The sequence below is a fragment of the Zalophus californianus genome, chromosome 1 (genome assembly GCF_009762305.2).
Source record: "Zalophus californianus isolate mZalCal1 chromosome 1, mZalCal1.pri.v2, whole genome shotgun sequence".
NCBI lineage: Eukaryota > Metazoa > Chordata > Mammalia > Carnivora > Otariidae > Zalophus > Zalophus californianus.
The window spans coordinates 56,010,451-56,028,899 of NC_045595.1; the positions used below are offsets into that span (position 1 = coordinate 56,010,451).

General features: G+C 54.5%; 1 protein-coding gene across 3 annotated transcripts in view; it reads right to left on the bottom strand.

Moving 5' to 3' along the window:
• FBLN2 (fibulin 2) overlaps positions 1 to 16,454 on the bottom strand; it is an 85,354-nt gene extending 68,900 nt beyond the window's left edge. For all 3 annotated transcript variants that reach the window (XM_035723418.1, XM_027586714.2, XM_027586715.2), the window contains exon 1: positions 16,305 to 16,454. The gene's annotated coding sequence lies outside the window, so the exon portion shown is untranslated. The remainder of the gene's footprint in view (positions 1 to 16,304) is intronic.
• Positions 16,455 to 18,449: the final 1,995 nt, after the last annotated feature.

The window sequence follows — 18,449 nt, forward strand, 5'->3', positions numbered from 1 at the left end:
GTAAAGGGTAAATGAATAAAAAGGGCCAGGGGCGTGTTGGGGAGGTGGGGTCTTTGTTCCTGCACTGGGAAAACCGGGCAGGGCTGAAGGCACAGGTTGGTGGCCTGAGACCCCCGAGGAGAGGGGAGGGGCTGGGTCTAGAGTGCAGGGGGACACCGGGTCTCTGAGCCAACCCTGGGTACAAAGTGCTGACAAACATCGGGGGCCCCAGGTGGGACACAGAGAGGGGCTGGGAGACTCACAGGCTCACTGGCCCCCGGGGACCGCCAAAGGGGTGAGCTCATGAAAACATTGTGAAAAATCATCCTTCAAGTAGAACAGCCAGGGTACTTTCTCCTCCCTGCCCTCTCCTCCCTAAAAAGAAAAAACTAAAAAATGAAATGAATAAAAAGCTCCTTAAAGCCTGGGGGCGAGAGCCGACCCTGTGTATATAATCACTAATCTCATTACCAGCACAAGCAGGTGAAAAATTACGAAGATGAACATGCATGACTTATAATCAACCTTTGAGAAAAGAAAATGTTGCTCTTGGCACCAGGAGGGAGCTGCTATTTTCCTTCCCTACAAGTCCCAACTCTGGAAAGAGGAAATGCTCCCAGGGAGGAGCAATGAGAAATGGGCCTGCCCACAGCCTTGCTGAGCTCACTGCTCTTCCCACCTGGCGTCCAGCGCCCTCCACCCGGCCCCAGACGGATGGGCGGATGCGCGGATGGGCGGCGTCACACCCTTGACCTCTCCCTCTCTCTGTGAGAGAGCCAGGCATCTTCCATCCAGTCTGCCCTGGTCCCACCCGCAGGAGGCTTTTTGGCTGATCTCTCACCCCTGCTCAAAATCCTGAATGGTCCCCTATCATTGAGGATCCAGGAAAAGCTATGGGCATTACCCCCCCTCTACCAGAAAAGGGAAAATTCGAGCAAAGCCCGGTAGTGGACATGGGATGATTTCTGACCATCCCATTACATATTTACTCGCCTTCCAAGAGCAGAGCAGCCTGGGGCTTCACTCTGGGGTCCACACCACCCACTGGCCCCCACCGTCAGTGCTTCCTATTCCTGTCATAACAATGCCAAATTCAGACTTGGACACCAGGCTAACGTGAGCTCAAGAAACCCAATTCAGGTGAGATTTGGGGCAAATGGCCTCTCTCTTTCCCACTGTATTAGACACAAAATGATTTCATGTCAAGGATCCCTGAAGCCATCTTGTTCTCAGGTGGAGACTGTCTGAGGCTGGAGCCAACTCAAAAACAAGAAAAGCCCACGAGGTGGAAAAAACAGAAACACAGCGATAGCTGCTGAGCCCTTGGATCCCGCCACACCGAATTAAAAAACTGAATTTTGCAATGACACGAACCCACAGTGTGTTAAGCTAACGTGGACCAGGTTTTCTATCACTTGCAGTTGAGAGTCTTAACAGAGATATGGGCATACACCAAAAACTGTTGTGTATCATTTTAGGGGTCTCACAGACTCTCTGGAGCTCACTCACCTACCCTGGTTGAAGACCTCTAGCCCAGGGACATAGTGAAAACTCCTAAGAGTGACATTCAAAGTCCATCACCACCTAGCCCCCACTTATCTTCCATTTCCCTCTGCTGCCTTCCACCCACCCCATTCCTGATAAACTGGAAGACTCCCAACCCCTCATCTTTGCTCATATTGCTCTCCCAAACCAGAGTGTCCTCCCTTCTGAATCTCTGAAGACCCAAATCCCAGCTCCTACTTTAAGGCTAAGCTCCAAGGGTAGCTGGACAGACAAGTGGATGGATGGATGGATGGATTTGGTGGTTGATGAGCAAGTAGCAGGTGGAAGATGGATGGATGAGAAGGTAGATTAGTGAATGAGTAAGTGAACTTGTATATAGATGGATAATTGATGAAGATATGGATGGGGGAATAGACAGATGGTAAACAAATCATAGATTAATTGATGAAGATATGGATGGGGGAATAGACAGATGGTAAACAAATCATAGATAAATGGGTGGGTGAATAGACGGCAGAGAGAGGACAGATGGATGGGAAAGTGGGTCAGTGGATAAATGAGTAACCAGCATGTGGATAAATGTCTGATGGATGGGCAGACGGGTGAATAGATGGGTGAAGAGGTGGAGGATGGATGAATGGGAAGGTGGGTTAACGGGTGGGTATGTCCGTATAGGAATGAATGGCTGACGGACAGCTCAGTGACTAGGCAGGCAATGAATCAGTAGACAAATGGATGCATGCATGGCAGGTGGGTACACAGGCAGGTGGGTAGCAGATGGGCAGGTAGAGCTAGGAAAGTTCTCTTGATGCTCAATCAGGGCTCTTCCTAGACCCCCTGGAAAATCCTAGAATAAGGTTGAAGGCTCTCCGATAGGCCAGCATCTCAGATAATTCTTGGCCATGTTGAATAGCTTGGAAGCATGGCCCTAGAGTCACACTGGCCTACATTCAAAGCCCAGCTAAGCTGACACCCACTATTTGACCACAGACCAGAGACTGGCTCTCTGAGCCTCATTTTCCCCATCTGTTAAATGAGAAGCATCATGCTCTCCTCACAAGGTGCTGTGGGATGAAACAAAGAATTATCTGCAGAGGCGAGCCCAAGACATGGTACAGTCAGAGCTGACAATGGTTTTCCATCCTATTAAAAAAAAAAAAAAAATCGTTCCAGGGTCTAGAAAAAGAAAAGGGGCAGCCTCCTCTCATTTTGTAAGGTGAGGAAAATCCTGATACCAAAAGCAAACGGGGATACTATAAGCAGAGAGAAGGCTAGGCCAGTTTCACTTATGAATCTTATGAATCTGCCAAGTCCTAAATAAAATACTAGAAAATTGAATCCAACAACCTATTATGGGGATAACAACATATTGTGCCCAAACAGCATTACCTCAGGAATGCAAGGGTAGTTCAATACTAAAAAAATCAATGCAATTCACCAAAAGAAAAATTTGATGGGGTCTTCTCACTAGATGCTGGGAAAAAGCATTCAATAAAATTTGACACTCTGTGATTAAAAGCTCGGAGAAAATTCAGCTCCTCCAGGTAAAGAGTACTCCCTGCCAGGTTCCTATGGAAATGGATTCGCCCATCTCCCCTCCCAGAAAATAAACTGGCCTTGGGGGAAGGTAATGCCTGGGAGGTAGGATTTTCGGCTTCACAGCAGGCCAGTGGAAGATAAACTCTGGGGTCCACCCCTCCTCCAGAGCCTCCCAAACCTTGGTGAGGCCCTAATCACACCTTCTCCAGCCCTGGAGTTGAGTCCGGGGTTCCATCTGTGCTGAGAAACCCAGCAGAGACTGAGCTGCTCCAGGGAGGTGCCAGGAGTTCCCTGAGAGGGTTCTGGACCCGGCTCTCACCCGATCTCCAGGCTCAAGCAGGCATTCTCTTGCTTTTTTCCTTCTTTTGATGGAAGAGGTGCTTTCAAGGGAAGCCTAAAGACCAAGAGCCCCTTCTATGAGGGATGCATAGACATGAGAGTGAGAAAGGGTTCATGGGAACGGGAGTTGGGGTGTATGAGTGCGTCTGTGTGCACACTCACTTGAGGGAGAATGAACACATCCATGTATATGTGAGTGGTTGTGGAGTGGGTGGGTGTGCAAATTTAAGTGTGTATGATTATGTGTGAGAAAGTGTGAATGTGCGTCCGACTGTGTGTGTAAGAATACACAGACGTGTGTGTACATGCACACACATACGTGCTGGGCCATCCTCCCCTGGCGGGTCCCACCCCTCCTCCAGCCCCAGCCAGTGGGTCACTGCTCTCCAAGCCTCCCTGACCATCCCCCTCTCCCCACTTGCATTCCTTCCCCTCTGCCCTGAACACGCTTTCTCCCCAATGCCCCCATGACTGGCCCCCGGCTTCCTGCAACGTCCCTGGCCCCACCTTGCTCAGAGCTCCAACCGAGCCCATCCAATCCTGCACCACTTCCCCAGCCTGTGTAGACAGCCCTGCTGACATCACCACACCCGGGGTGCAGTCAGTGCCCTGGCTCATTCTGCCATCAGCCACACTTCCAAGATCCCATCCCCTGCCTAGTCAGAGAGGATGCTCATCAGGGGCCGGGACTGGCACTGTCCTTCCCCACACCTAGGAGCTGACATCTTATGCTGATGTGTCCACCTGCTTGTCTCCCCAGCTGCACTGTGATTCTGAGGCAGAGACCCTGCCCTCCTGCTCGGCCTTCACCTGGGGTCTGGGCCACAGTGGGCATTCAAAATGCTTTGGGTGGGTGGTGGATGAATTAATTAGTGTGCATGGCCCCAGCAAGGCCTGACACAGGACATCAGATGACTATAAATGTAGGTGTCACCAACACTCATCCCAGAAGGGCTTTCGAGACCGGCAGAAGCTTGCCCGAGGTCACCTGGCGAGTCACCACCTAAGCTAGAGGCCCCATGCCCACAGGCACACAGGAGCATGTTCTCACATGTCGCCTTTTAGCCTCACGGCTCCACAAGGGCCAAGGGTGGAGTGGAAAGGGACAGGCAGAAAGAGATGAGACAGAAAAGCCAACAGAGAGAATCAGAGACCAAAAGCCAAGCCGACAGACAGACAAGACAGGGACAGACAGGAGGTGGCGGTGAGGAAGACGAGCGGGCTGCGCTGGCCCGCAGCAGGCCTCGGCTCCCTTAGCCACAGCGGCATCCCGGAGGAGGTGCCAGCCAGCGAAACTCTGCCACTCCCTCGGGCTTTTGCCGTTGCCAGTGCCCCTACTCATTTGTAAGGCCCTGAAATTTAGGAATCTCTTGGGGGCTGCCAGGTGGGCAGCCAGTGTGCAGCAAGCAGCAAGTCTGGCCCAGGCTGTGGCATCACCGTCGGGGGACCCCCCAGGCCATGAGCCACCCCCTGCCAGAGCAGAGACAAACAGCAAGCAGGACCAAGCTCTGGACTCCCCAGGCTGCTGGGCCACTCCAGCACGTGACAGTCTGAGAAGGCATGTTCCATTTGCACATGGGCCCAATCAAAGCAGCCTCCCAGCAATACCCAGGGGGACTCAAGCAGATGATGTAGAGACCCTAGCATTGTGTCTGGCAAACAACGAGCAATCAATACATGTTCAACATTTTATGTCCCCAGCTGCTCTAACTCTTTCACAGCTCCTCAACTCCACCCATTCCTTGATTCCTTCTGCCAGGCCCATCCCTCTTCCCCTTAGCAAACTCCTATTCATCCCTAAAGGCCCAGCTCAATATCCCCTCCTCTGAGAAACTTTCCTCAGAGTTCACAGCTGCCTCTCTTGACCTCCCTGCACTCTGTACACGGAGTCCCCGAATCTGCACAGGGTTCGCAGGCAAGAAGGATGTAAAACCAAGAGGGTTAGACCAAACCCTCAGAGAGTAGCAGACTCTGCCCACATCCTCACCACTTGGGGTAAGTGTGGTTGGGTTGGAGGTCAAGACCCCACAGCGCCCCCCTCACCCCTTCTCTCAACTCCCTAACTCTGGACTATCCCAGATGGTGAAGAGCCGCTGTTAACTCATCCTGGAACATCCTCACATTCCTTTTGGGATGGGTCCACCATGTGACGCAGGAATGGGGAAGAAACTGCAGGCCGGTTATATAGAGCAACCCAGTGATGCTGTGGGGATCTCCACCTCCTTCTCCTGGCAAGAGAACCCCAATCTTCCTCTGGGGAGCCACCCTCTCTCAGGCTACATGGACCGCAGGATGGCCAACCCCCATCCACAGTTACTGCCACATGGGCCCACGCTGAAGCTTCTGAGCTCAAAGGAGTGCGCCCAGAGCTGCCGGGCCACCTGAACACCGCCTGAGAATACACGACACGGAAAATGGAGACACAGTCCCAAGGGCATCTCTAGAGCCCCTGGATACAGCCAAGCCTGAAACTTCACCCTGTACTTTTTTGTTCCATGACTTTTTTGCTGAAGTTACACTTTCTTTCACCTATGATCAAAATAATCCTGACACTTGTGATGAAAGTAAGAGTAGCAACCGTGTTGTGTCGGTTGCTGACTCAACTCCAAGAATGTTGGTCTCTGGAGTTCGTAAACTCGGTCCCGGCAGCAGGCACCTCCTGCAGCACTAGTCTGCTTCACGCAGGGCCCATTTTCAGGGACCGGCTGGAGCCAGCCCACAGAGCCCTGTCACTATCACAACGCCGCCCCCGGCCACAGCCCATTGGCCCATGCTGGGCCAATCAGAGCTCTTCCCCGGGATTCTGAACTGGACCTAAAAGAACATTCAGAGCATCTCTGGGGGAAGAGACTGTGAGCCAGGAGGCCTCCAAGCTGAGGGCAGCGACATTTAAGTCATTTTGAGAAAATCGCAGCGCTCACAGAGAAAAGCAGAGACAAAGTAAAGATGAGGTGTGAGGCAGGCTTGGCGGCATCAGAGACCCTCGCTGTAGCTTTCTCTGGAACCAGCAGGGCCTAGTCTCCCCTGATGATGCAGTGGAGCCCCCTGCTTCGCCTGAATGGCCTCAAGCGAAGCCCACATGAAGGAGAAACCACCCACCCCTCGGACAGGCCCCATCTGAAGCCCGGAGCAGGGGAAATCATTGTGGGTGGGCTACCACGCCCTATGCTGAGGCCCTACCATCCCCATGAGACCCCCCACCCCACACACAGGAAGCCACAGCCATTCCAAGGGGCATACCTGGCCCAGGCATGTCCTGCCTTGGGGTCACAGTGGGGCATTTCAGGCTCAGGCAACTGACGTCACCATATCCTTTCCATGGCCAGTGCTCCATTACATGAGTCTCTCTCACTCGTCAGGGTGTAAGGTCAGCCATTCAGTTCGAGAAAACAAGTTACGAAGGATGACAGAAATAGGAGCACTAGGGCAAACTTTTCCTCATGCTGGGGCATGTGGCTAATTAAGGGCCCGACCGGCCATTATCATGACTGTGATTGGTATTACCCATGAGACGAATCATTAGTGATCTCTGCTCACCATACTTCATAGCTTAAAAGGCACTTTCCCATCTAGACGGCCTAGATTCCCCATGTCATCCGGTGACTGGGCCCAGCCTCACCTTGCCAGGTACCATCAACTTCTTTCCTCAGAGCTGGAGCCCTGGTCCTAAGGCCCCAGCCCATGACCCCCTGGCATGGACCCCAGGCCACTGGATGCCTCAGAGAATGCCCCAAACTCCCAGCCTGAGAACGAGGGACTTGGCTTCAGAGCAGACATCTCTGCTGGAGGGGCTGCAACCTCCTGTTAACAGCCCTGGCCAAAAGGAAACATGCCAATGAGGGCCCAAAAATGTGGGAAGGGTGGTCCCAAGAAGATGGGAAGTGTGGGATGACCAGCCAGAAGGGTCTGCCCAAGTGGAGCTAGAGAGGACCATGCAGGGTGAGCTCAGATCTCAGGGACAAGGCAAAAACAACAGAGGCCCGTGGGAGTAATTATCCCCCTCCTAGTCTCTTTCCACCACTCAGGATCACAGAGAACTCTCTGTGGAACACTGGTGTGCCTTGCACATCTCTCTGCCATTTGCCAACCTTTGTAGCAAAGAGAGGGCAAGTCCCATTGTTCAGGGCTGAGCCAGGGAACAGAAGTCACAAGGGTTCAAAGCCCCACTTGGCCATTGTTAATCTTTATTTTCATGGGTATTGCTGATTTAGGGCAAGTCTGATTTTTGTCTACAGCTGTGACAGAAGATCTCCTTTTAAATAAGTACAAGTAAAACAGGGAAGGGTTTTTTTTTTTTAATATACTATGTATAATGAAAAGGCACGGGAGGTCGGGAGGTCTGGCGGAAAATGTGATGGTGTTATGCTAATCATTACTTTATCAGAAGAGGAAGCCGATACCCACTGGCTTTTTCCCAAGAAAGGACAAAAGGCCCCCTATGGGGCCTGCCTCAATCAGCCCCATAATCAGGGACCAGCAGCCAGAGACCCTGAGGTGCCCATGGTCAGACAACATTTGGAATTATTCTGCCCTGAGGACATGCCAGGGGACCAGATAAAGAACACTGAGATGCTCAACCAGCACCAAACCACCACAAGGACGGCCAACCTCTCAGCTCCCGAGGACCAGGGGGCTGACACGGAAACCAAAGGGAAGAGCTGTGGCCGTAAGTCTGTGTGTGTGTGTGTGTGTGTGTACTTGTGTGTGCACGCACATGCCTGTGAGTGCTGGGTGTCAAGGAGGGTACAGTGTGGTTGCCTTTGAGGGGCTGGCATGTGTCAAGGCCACCCGAGCTGGCCCTGATCCACAGAGGTCCTGCCCCACTCTGCCTGTCCACTCATTCCCCAGCAGGCTGCACTCTCCTGCTCATAACTCTTCTCTGGCTCCCTCTGGCTCAGACAAAAGGCCGCAGACTCACTGGGGGCTGGGGAGGTGTTCTCAGGGATCCTGAGGGTTCTCTACCAGAATGTTTTTAATGTTGTGCTTTCGTTGTGAGGAGTCATGGAGAAGAACCAAACTTTCTGGATCACCTAACGCTCACTTAGTGACCAAAGACACAGCTGGGAATTCAGGGCTAAGATGGGAGACCCAGGCTGGGGAAAGAAGAACTCTGGGAAGCTTATCAAGAACCAGTGTGTCCTGGGGCGCCCGGGTGACTCAGTCAGTTGTGCGTCTGCCTTCAGCTCGGGTCATGATCCTGGGGTCCTGGGATCGAGTCCTGCATCAGGCTCCCTGCTCAGTGGGGAGCCTGCTTCTCCCTCTGCCTGCTGTTCTCCCTGCTTGTGCTCTCTCTCTCTCTGCTCTCTCTCGAGTAAATAAATAATCTATAAAAAAAAAAAAAAAAAAAAAAAAAACTGGTGTGTCCTGACCACAAGGCCAAGGGCTGGCCCCTACACAGACGATGCATCTCAATGATGAGAGAGAGAACAGAGAAGGACAGGAGAGTGAGGTCATGACGCTCAAAGAACCTAGCTAGCATGCGTTAGCAAAGCACTGGGGAGCTGCCAAAAGCTGTGCTTGGGGCTCCCCGGCAGTCTGCACACCAACCCTACCGGGCAGGCCACTACCACCAAGCCCACTTTACAAATGGAGAAGCTGAGGCTGGGACACAAAGCCCTCATCATCCAGGCTCGCAGGACTCAGGCCAGGCAGGCGTGCCAGTCCTCCAGGCTTCCCTGGCCTGGCTGGGTCCTCACCCTACGGGCACTCCACAGGCTAGGCCCTCTTCCCACATTTCAGGCCATTCCTGGCCATCAAACAGTAGCAGAGCCAGGAGGGCTGTCCCCAGGTTGCAATAAGGAAATTGAAAGATTGAAGCCCTAGCAGGTGAAGGCCTGCCTACAGCCAAAAAGGCCTCCAGTGGCCAGAGGTGGCCACCCCACTCCCCTGGAACATGGGTGCTCGCTGCCCCCCACACTCCTGGCCAGGCCAAGTCTCCCAGCCCGGGGCAAGCAGGCAGCACCACTTCCTCACCAACGCTGCGACCCGGGCGGGGTCACTCTGGCCTACAATGCAGCATCCCCCCCACCAGAAAAGCTAGCTTCCCCACCCTCAAGGAAGGAAATAACCTTTCCCCAAACCAGCACTTTCTTTGTAACAATCTCCATATATGAGAAGACAGAGGCATTTTTGCAATGCTTCCAAATTCCAATAAACATGAGGACAATGGTGCAAAATGACGCAGGGCTTGACCCGAGAGGGGCCCAGGGAAGGGACCAGACCAGCGGAGGTGAATTAGCAGTGTGTGTGTGCGTGCCAGTGGTGCCCGTAATCAAGGGGCAGCCCATCCGGAGCAGGACCTGGAAGTGGACAGACCTGGCTACCGCTCCGGTTCTTCCTCCAAGCTTGTCGTGTGACCTCAGGCAGGCAGGCCCCTCCCGGAGCCTCAGTGTCCCTGCCCTGTCACTCTCACAAGCCTCCCACCTAACATCTCACCCCCTCCAGCCCCACCCTCATGCCGGGACTGCCAGAGGGACCCTCTTAACCCTCTGGCCGTGTGCATCCTCTTCTAAGAAATGCCCCACGACTGCCCATCTCCAGTTCACAGACCAGGATTTGAGGTGCTCCATTGTCAGGGTTCAGTCCACCAGCATACGCTTACTTCCCACCTCTCCTCCAACCCACCTCTCCAAGAGAAACTGGGTTTTCTCCTGTTCTTGTGTCTCCCTCACCTTTTTACCTTCATATCACAGTGCCTGTATCACCTCCTCCAGGAAGCCCTCCCTGACCACCCCCAGACTCGGCTAGATTCTTCCCTGGCTGTCATGACCTCTGCTCTCCTTCAGGACAGCCCTGACCGAAGCAGGTCAGAACTGCCTATGTGCATCCCTGGGGCCCTCAAGTTGGCATGGGAGGGACAACAGGCCATCCCACACCAGAGGCTACTGTGAGCACCCCAAAACCTTGGGTACACATCCCTGGCATGGACGTCCAGGGAGCCACTGTCCAGGAACCCTGACTCCACAAGCCTCTCCCTGGCTGTTCCCAGCAATGCTCAGCCATGGTTCTTAACCCTCCCAGAGGAAGTTCACAACTCCACTATTCCTCTCTGCCTCATAATGCCCAGTTCCAGGCCCCAGCGGCTCTCCCCCAGCAGCTCAGGTGTGCGGGGACTTGAAAATCTCAATCAGAGCTGGCCCCTCCCTGAACTGAATCTGTATGGCACCCAGAATAAAAACGACAGCCCTCCTGTGGCCCCCAGATGTGGCCCACCCTCCAATGGCCCTCCTTGCTCATGGGGGTCCTGATTTCGGTCATTTGCACCTGCTGTGACCCCTGCCTGAACAGCCCTACTCCACCCAGGTGTCTGTTCCACTGACACCTCCACTTAGGTGCTGAACCTAAAACATCCCCACCCAACTCCCAGTCTCGGACCAGCTTTGCCATCTCTTCGTTACACACACAGCCAGCACGGGACATCACAGTGAGCACCCAAAGGTCTCCTGTCTGTGTCTCCCGCCAGAAAGCAGGCTCCGTGGGGGCAGGGGATATTGTCTTGGTCACTGTCTTATGCCCAGCACTCAGAACAGTGTCCAGGACCCAGTAGATGCTCAATAAATAGCTGTTGAATGAAGGAACGTGTGATCTCATTTCCTCCTTCCGTTAACCCTAACAGAAGTAGAACACCCATTTTACAGATAAAGAAACTGAGGCTCAGAGGAGTAAGTCACTGGCCTGATGGGAGCACAGCCTGCGAGTGGCAGAGCTGTGAATCGGAACCTTATCAGATGCCAAAGCGGGGATTTCCTGCTCCCGACTGCCCCCGGCTCTGGACCTGCAGCTAGTCTCCCAACCAGCTGGGAGGGCTGACTGGGGAAACAGTGTCAGGACAGAATTGTAAGTGCTGTGGTGCCCACGCCAGGAAGAGCCAGCAGTCAAATCACCAGAAGGAAATACACCCACAAGAAAAGGGGGTAAGAAATGGGGAGAGAGAGAAAGGGTGGGTTTTTTCTTTTGTCCATTTGCCAAACTTTGCAAAAAGTGACTTTGTTACCATCTAATTTAATCACAGTGGAAACTTTAGTGTACCATGCCAGGAAGAAGTCAGTCCGTTCAACAACAAGGTCAGTGAAGCAGGGAATTTAAAAACCATCCTTAAACACTTCCACTTAAAACTCACAAACGAACAGTCACCCACCAACTGCCCAACTGCTTTTTAATTTAATGTTTTGAACAGGCAATGCAGTCACATGGTTCAAAAAGCAGCAAATATAAAAAAGGTACAGAGTGGGACATGTCACCTCACCCTTGCACCCTTGTCCCCCACCTGCCCATCCCAGCCCACCCCCAGGTGACCACAGGTAAGCATGGAAACTTGTTCCTCATGTTTCCTCCCAGGCCTTGTTTATGCTCACACAAGCCAACGGGAAATTGGATTTCTTACTGGACACAAAAGGTGGCATGGTTTACAAGCCATTCGGCACCTTGTTTTCTTCTCTTCTTAGAGCTTGAAAGACCTTTCCACAGAAAACATCCTCTTTTTACAGCTGCATAATATTCCACGATGAGGCCATGCCAACATCTGTTACCCTGGGTCTCAAACGTCTGCCCACAGTCGTCTCCGCCCTCTGCCTGTGGCTTCTCAAGGGTGAGAACAGCACCCCAGCATGGGGCCTGGCATAAGCCTCCTGATCTTACTCGAGAGGGTGTCTTAAAACAGAAATCCGATCTCCTTGCTCCTTCCATCAAAACTTTTCAGTAGCTTTCAAACTCTCTGCGCTGCCCCTCCTTCACTTCCTCGGGACCCTCTCTCCCCTCCCTGACTCACTCCAGCTTCCTCCTTTTCCATTCCTCACACACAGCAAGCGGGGTACCACCTCAGGCCCTTTGCACTAGCTGTGCCCCCTGCTTGGCATTCTCCCTCACCACTCTGGTCTCAGCTCAGAAATCCCCTCCTCAAAGGACCCTCTCTGCCCCCCTGGATTTGGTTGTCTTGCTGACTTAAACTCCTTTACAGCATCTGAAATAAACACAATTCATTTCTCTGTCACCTGAATCACCCCACCTCACCCCTCTAACTAGAATATAGACTGCATGGGAGCAAAGACAGTGTCTGCATTGCCCACCCCCGCCCGAGTCCTTACCTGGATGGTGCCTCACCTAAGATGTGATTCCCACACTCAGCCCAGGAGAGCCAAGCTCCTACAGCAGCTCCCGCCTGATAGAATTATTCCTGCCAGCCCTCACAGAGCTCATGGGACTGTGGGAGCACAGCACTCAGAATCCTGTCGCGAGCTGGAACTGCACGCCAGGCCAAGGCCTTCAGCTGGTGGAGGCCCCTCAGAGCTCAGAAGCCTGGGAATGGGGCTATACCCGCTGCCTCCCGGACAGCAGCCCCAGGATTCCATCTTCCCCTCCCCATTTCAGGATCATGAGCCCTGGAAAGCTCAAGAAGAGTATCCACTTTACAGAAGGGAAGATTGAGGCCCAAAGAAGGGATGGACAGGCCCTCTGCACCACCTTGCACAGCCCAGCACCTTCCTCCCCAGCAGGAAAGAAAACCCCCAAGAAGCACGAGGAAGAGGTCAGGGCTGCCCACCATCCCCAGTCACTCTGGAAGGGCTGGCCCTCATTCAGTCAGTCAACAAACTTCCAGGAGGCTGCACATCCCGGGGGGTACTTCACTTACATTAGCTATATAAGGGTGCTCACAAGAGAGAGCAGAGAGTCACAGAAGCTGGGACTTAAAATAATGCAGCAACTGCCCCACCCTGTGCCACCCATGGAGAGGCCACCCCAAGGGAATGGGAGCTGGGAGCCTGTCTCCACCTGCGTCCCTCCTTGTAAGGCATCTTCGCCACCAAGGCTGACCAGGGGCTTATGGGGAAAATCCTCACACCCAGAGCCCCCAAATTCAAGGCCAATATGAAACCTGATATCCAACAAGGCACACTGTGATGCTCCTGAGGCCAGACAGACTCGAGACTCAGCAGTCTTTACCCTGGTGGTCACGGGGTCACAGTTAATATGACTGTCAAGACTAGAGAAGGAAACTGTGCTGAGCTTTCAGGCTGATGAAAAGGAACCTAGAGGTACCTTTTAATGGCTGGCTCGGCTGGTGGAGCGTGCGACTCCTGATCTCAGGGTTGTGAGTTCGAGCCCCCATATTGAGTGTAGAGATTACTTAAAAATAAATAAAATCCTAGGGGTGCCTGGGTGGCTCAGTCGTTAAGCACCTGCCTTTGGCTCACGTCATGATCCCAGGGTCCTGGGATCAAGCCCCATATCGGCCTCCCTGCTCGGCGGGAAGCCTGCTTCTCCCTCTCCCACTCCCCCTGCTTGTGTTCCCTCTCTCACTGTGTCTCTCTCTGTCAAATAAATAAATAAAATCTTTTAAAAATAAATAAAAATAAATAAATAAATAAAATCTTAAAAAAAAAAAAAAGGAACCTGGGTGGTCATTTAGGCTACATGAAATCAGGCGCCTGAGTGGTTCAGTTGGTTAGGCTGCACGAAATCTTCTTCACTTTAGGTCCTGAATTTAGCTCTACCCTGACCCCTGCAGAGAATGCAACTTCGCTTCCCTGGTCATTCCACAAGCATTTATTAAGTACCCACTGTATGTCAGGCGTGGACCTGGCTCAGGGAATTTGCCCAGGGCTGATGAAACCAAGTCCCTTCTCTCGTGGATTCATCGGGGGGGGGGGGGGGGGGGGGCAGGGCAAGGAGCTTGGCTTTAGGGTCAGAAAAATCTAGGTTGAAATTTCAGCTCTACCATTTGCTTGCTAGAAAACTCTTTCTGAGCCTCAGTTTCCCCATCTGTCAAATAAGGTAAGAACGTGACCTTGCAGAATCATTGACGGGATCTGGGAAGAAATGTGATGGTCAAGACCTGGCTCTGAGATCACTGCCTTCCTCCCATGGGGCTCCCAGGCCACTGTCCCCTACAGCCCAGCAGACAGCACCTTCCATCATCACAAAGATGGCTTGTGGTCCAGGCCCCTGGTATGCCCCTTAAGTGCTCCGAAGAGGTATGAGGCTCACTCAAGTCTTTCCCAGTCATGGGAGAGGGGACTAGCCTAGGCCCCTTCGGGGTGGGCAATGCAGCAAAAACAGCCCAGTTGATATAGTGGGTACAGCCAACGCAGAGGCTTATGCAGGCCAGGCTGGAGCTGAGTCCCTGGTGGGCACTATGGCCAAATGGTGCTCCTGTCCCATCCCCCAGGGGCAGCAGGCAGGCAGCACTAGCCAGTGGGCACCACAGGGGGAATGTGGACCCTGAGCTGCCAGACCTTGTGATTTTGCAAGTAAAAGATGGAAATCCGGACTTTTATGTGAAACCTGCCGATTTGCAAATGCCGGCAGCTAATGCAATATTTAAAAATAATAACGACATGGTAAGAGCCAAGCAAAACACATAGAGCCGGTCAAAGCCGAGGTTGGTAGGTTTGCACAGCCAGAGTAAGATTCTTTGATTTCACCCATCCCCTGCCCACTTCCCCCACCTCACAGCTCTGGATACAGGCAGGGAGGGCGGAAGTTGAGGGAGCAACAGTTACTGGTCCCTCCCTCCTCCTGGTGGGGATTTTCACCCTCATTTGCATGTGAGGAAGGTGAGGCTGAGAGCCCCAACCATTCAGCTAGGAACGCTAGCCAGGCGAGCTCTTAGGGGCTTGCTCTGGGAGGGGCCTAAACCAGTCCCCTTATTCAAGGGGCTCTGCGGAATGACCAGCACCCAAATCTTTTTTTTTTTTTCTTTTTCTTTTTCTGGCCTGTCATAGTGACACCTGCTGGCTCACACCAGCTTTGGACCAGTCCAAGTGCAGTCACCTTGTAACAGTGCTGGTCATCTCGCAGAGAAAGGACACCCCTGCTTGGGAGAGTAGGGTGGGGGAAGGGGAGGGGATGCAGGAGGTGGTGAGGAGTGGGGGTGCTGGCAGAGTCAGGCCCAGCCCTGAAGGCCCCTCCCTGTGCTCCCACAGCCTCCCAGTCCTAACGGTAAGAGAGCCTCAGCCAAGAGCCTTCCCCCCAGCCCTCCTCTGGCTCCCAGCAAGCTCAGGAGAGCAGGGAGGGCTCTGGCCATGGAGGTGGAGGGTCAGGGGTGCACGGGACTCTATGGTTGGTGTATGTGACTCTGTGTGCAAGACTCAGTGTGTGAGGCACTGTTACTCCAGCTATGCGAGAGACACGTGTGTGACACATGTGAGACAGAGATGCATGTGTGATAGACACACGTGTGGCAGACATGCATGCGTGTCAGAGAGGCACACGCGTGCAACACAGACACAACTATTTGAGAGAGGCGTGCCTGTATGGAACACGCCTGTGGGTGAGGCACGGGTGTGCAAAAGGGACGTGTGTGGGAGACGAGTGTGGGAAGCCCAAGCATGTGTGTGAGAGATGGGGGGGTGCCCTGAGCATGGGACTTTGCAACTGGGGGGATGGGGGAATGGGGGGACGCGATGGCGGGTGCGCCCAGGCAGACCGTGCAGGAATTTCTTTGGGCTACTGGTGTGAGTGTGTGTGTGGCAGTGTGACGGGAGGGGGGAACTGAGGATTTGAGCTTGACGGTGGGGGTGGTGCCCGACGGAGGGAGCTGAGAGGCAGCGCGAGAGGGGGAGGGGGGCGTAGAGAAGGAGTGGAGCAAGGCTGGGGGGGGTGACCGGTTGGATGCAGAGGGGGGAGGGGGCGGCGGCACTGGGGGTGGGGGGCGCTCGACCTGGCGGGTGGGGGGACCTGTCTGCGGACCCCGAAGGCCCCCGCTCCCCGTTGCCGGCCTCAGTGCCCGCATCCGTCCAATGGGACCTGGGCCGGGAGGGCGAGCCCGCGGCGGGGCGGGGGTGTGGGCACCCCGAGGCCCGGGGCGCGCATCCGCGGGGCTGCCGAACCGTCGGGGCTTCCGAGGGCCCCCAAGCCGACCTCGGCGACGGCGGCCCGGGAGGGGCGCGCCGCGGGAGGGAAGGTGGGGACCCCGCGCGGGAAAGGAGTCGGCGCGCACTCACCGCGGGGCGCTCCACACGTCCGGCCGCCTGTCCGTCAGTCCGCCGGGCCGTCGCGCGTCGAGAGCCGCGAGCCCCGAGCCCCGGCTGTGCGCGGCGCGGGGCGGGGCGGGGCGGAGGCGCGGAGGGGCGGCCCCAGCCCTCCCCGGGCCCCCTCCCCTGCCTCCGCCTCCGGGGCGGGGTCTCGCCGCGGGCCGGGGACGGCGTCGGGCTCGCGCCTCTCGCTGCAAGCCGAGCTGTGCGAACCGACGCCCAGTGCGTCCGCTGCGGAGCCCCGAGCACCCCGCCCGTCCAGCACCCCTCGTGCCCCGCCCAGTCTAAACTCAGTTCCAGGTCCCGCGCGGCTGCCTTCAGCCTCAGGGGCTGTGAGCCTGCCACCTCGGCCAGCCTGGGCCTCAGTGTCCCCACTTGGAAGATGGGCTCAACAACCCTGGGCACGTTGGGAGGGCCTGAGGGGTCTGCGTACCACACTGCCAAGGGACAGGCCGTGTGACAGAGGGCAGGCCTCTCCATCCCCCTTGCTTCTTACCCTGGGGGGCTCCCCCATCCCACCTGACCTGCTGGTGCCCCACAGAGCTACTACAGGTCCCTGGGCAGATGGTTCCTAGCCCCCGGCTTTGGGGCAATCTAAGTTTGTCCTTTTCCTCAGCTCATACAGCTAGCTGCCTGTGACCCCTATATGACCTCAGCCAAAACCTTTGAACTCTGTGAGTCCAGCTTCCTCATTTTTGAATGGGTTAACCCCAACCGGTGACGGGGAGCCAAGGAGAACTCGGTGTCATACCCACAGCACAGACCCCAACAGGTGGTGAACACTCTGCCAAATGTAAACTGAACCATTAATTACTGCGACTGTCATCCCCACAGTTGAGGCAGAATGGGGTATCCCATGGTCTGACTAGGAGCCTATGACTAGTAAGAGGCCCTTCTCGGAGCAAGCAGTTGGCAAGGGGCTATCTCCCAGGTCCTGGCTGAGGGCTCAAAAGCCCATCCCCGAAACACAAGCAAACTCCAGGACTGCCAGCCCAGGGCAAACCTTTTGCCCCGGAGCAGCTTGGGAAAGGGGGATTGGCCCTCAATCCAGGGCCCTGCAGGCCTGGACCCTAGTACAGGGAACCCAAGCCCCCAGTCACCTCTCCACCACTATCTTAGCATCCCAAAGGCCAGTCAGCCCCTGAGAAAGTCACAGTCTGGGAATTCTGTCCTTCCATCTCTGTCTGTCTCTCTTTGCCATCTTCTCTCTGTTTCTCTTTTTATTGTGGTAAAAGTCACAATAGCATAAAGTTCACCATTTTAACCATTTTAAAGTGTCCACTTCAGTGGCATTTAGACCATTCACAACTTCCTCTCTTGTCCTCTGTTGGCCATGCCATCTTTGTCTGTCTATTTGTGTGTGTGTCTCTCTCTCTCTCAGTCTCTCTTAGTTGGAATCCACCTCTATCTGCCTTTCGTGGTGTCTCATTCAGATGGTCTGGTCTCTCTCTCTCAGGGTGTCTCTCATTATTCCCCCACTTTGTCTCTCCCTTTCTGTCTCTCTCTCTGTAACTCTGTCTGTTTTGTGGCCCATCTGTCTCTCTGTCTTTTTCTGTCTTCCTTGGTCTCTGCATTTCCCTGTGACTCTATCCCTTGGTCTCTGTGTGTTTCTCGGTACCGGGAGCCGCATCTCTAGGACCCGAAGCCTAGACCAGGACCTCCAGGACCATCTTCCACCCCTGCCCAGAGACATGGAGCTTAACACTTGCCAGCTCACATCTGGGCAGCAGCCATGGGCCCAGGCCATCCCCCACCCCCACCCAGAGGCCTCACCATAGCCTAGGGCAAGGATAAAGCAGCCAAGAGCAAAGGCAGAGAAAAGGGAAGCCACTTGCTCAAGGTCACACAGCTGGGAGGAGGTAAAGCCAGGAAGTGCCCAGGAGCTAAGATAGGACTGACCACAGAAGAGGCAGGAGGGGATGGAGGGCCAAAACCTGGACTGAGAACCTGGGTCCAGCCTGCTCCAGCTTTCTGTCTAACCCTGGGCTCCCCGGGCCCTATTCCCCACTGGAGTTTGTTTTTCTTCTTGCACACCCCCCAATCTTCATGACTGGCTCATCCTTGCATTGAGATATAGCTGAAATGAGAAGCCCTCCCTAAGACCCCAGCGTAGGT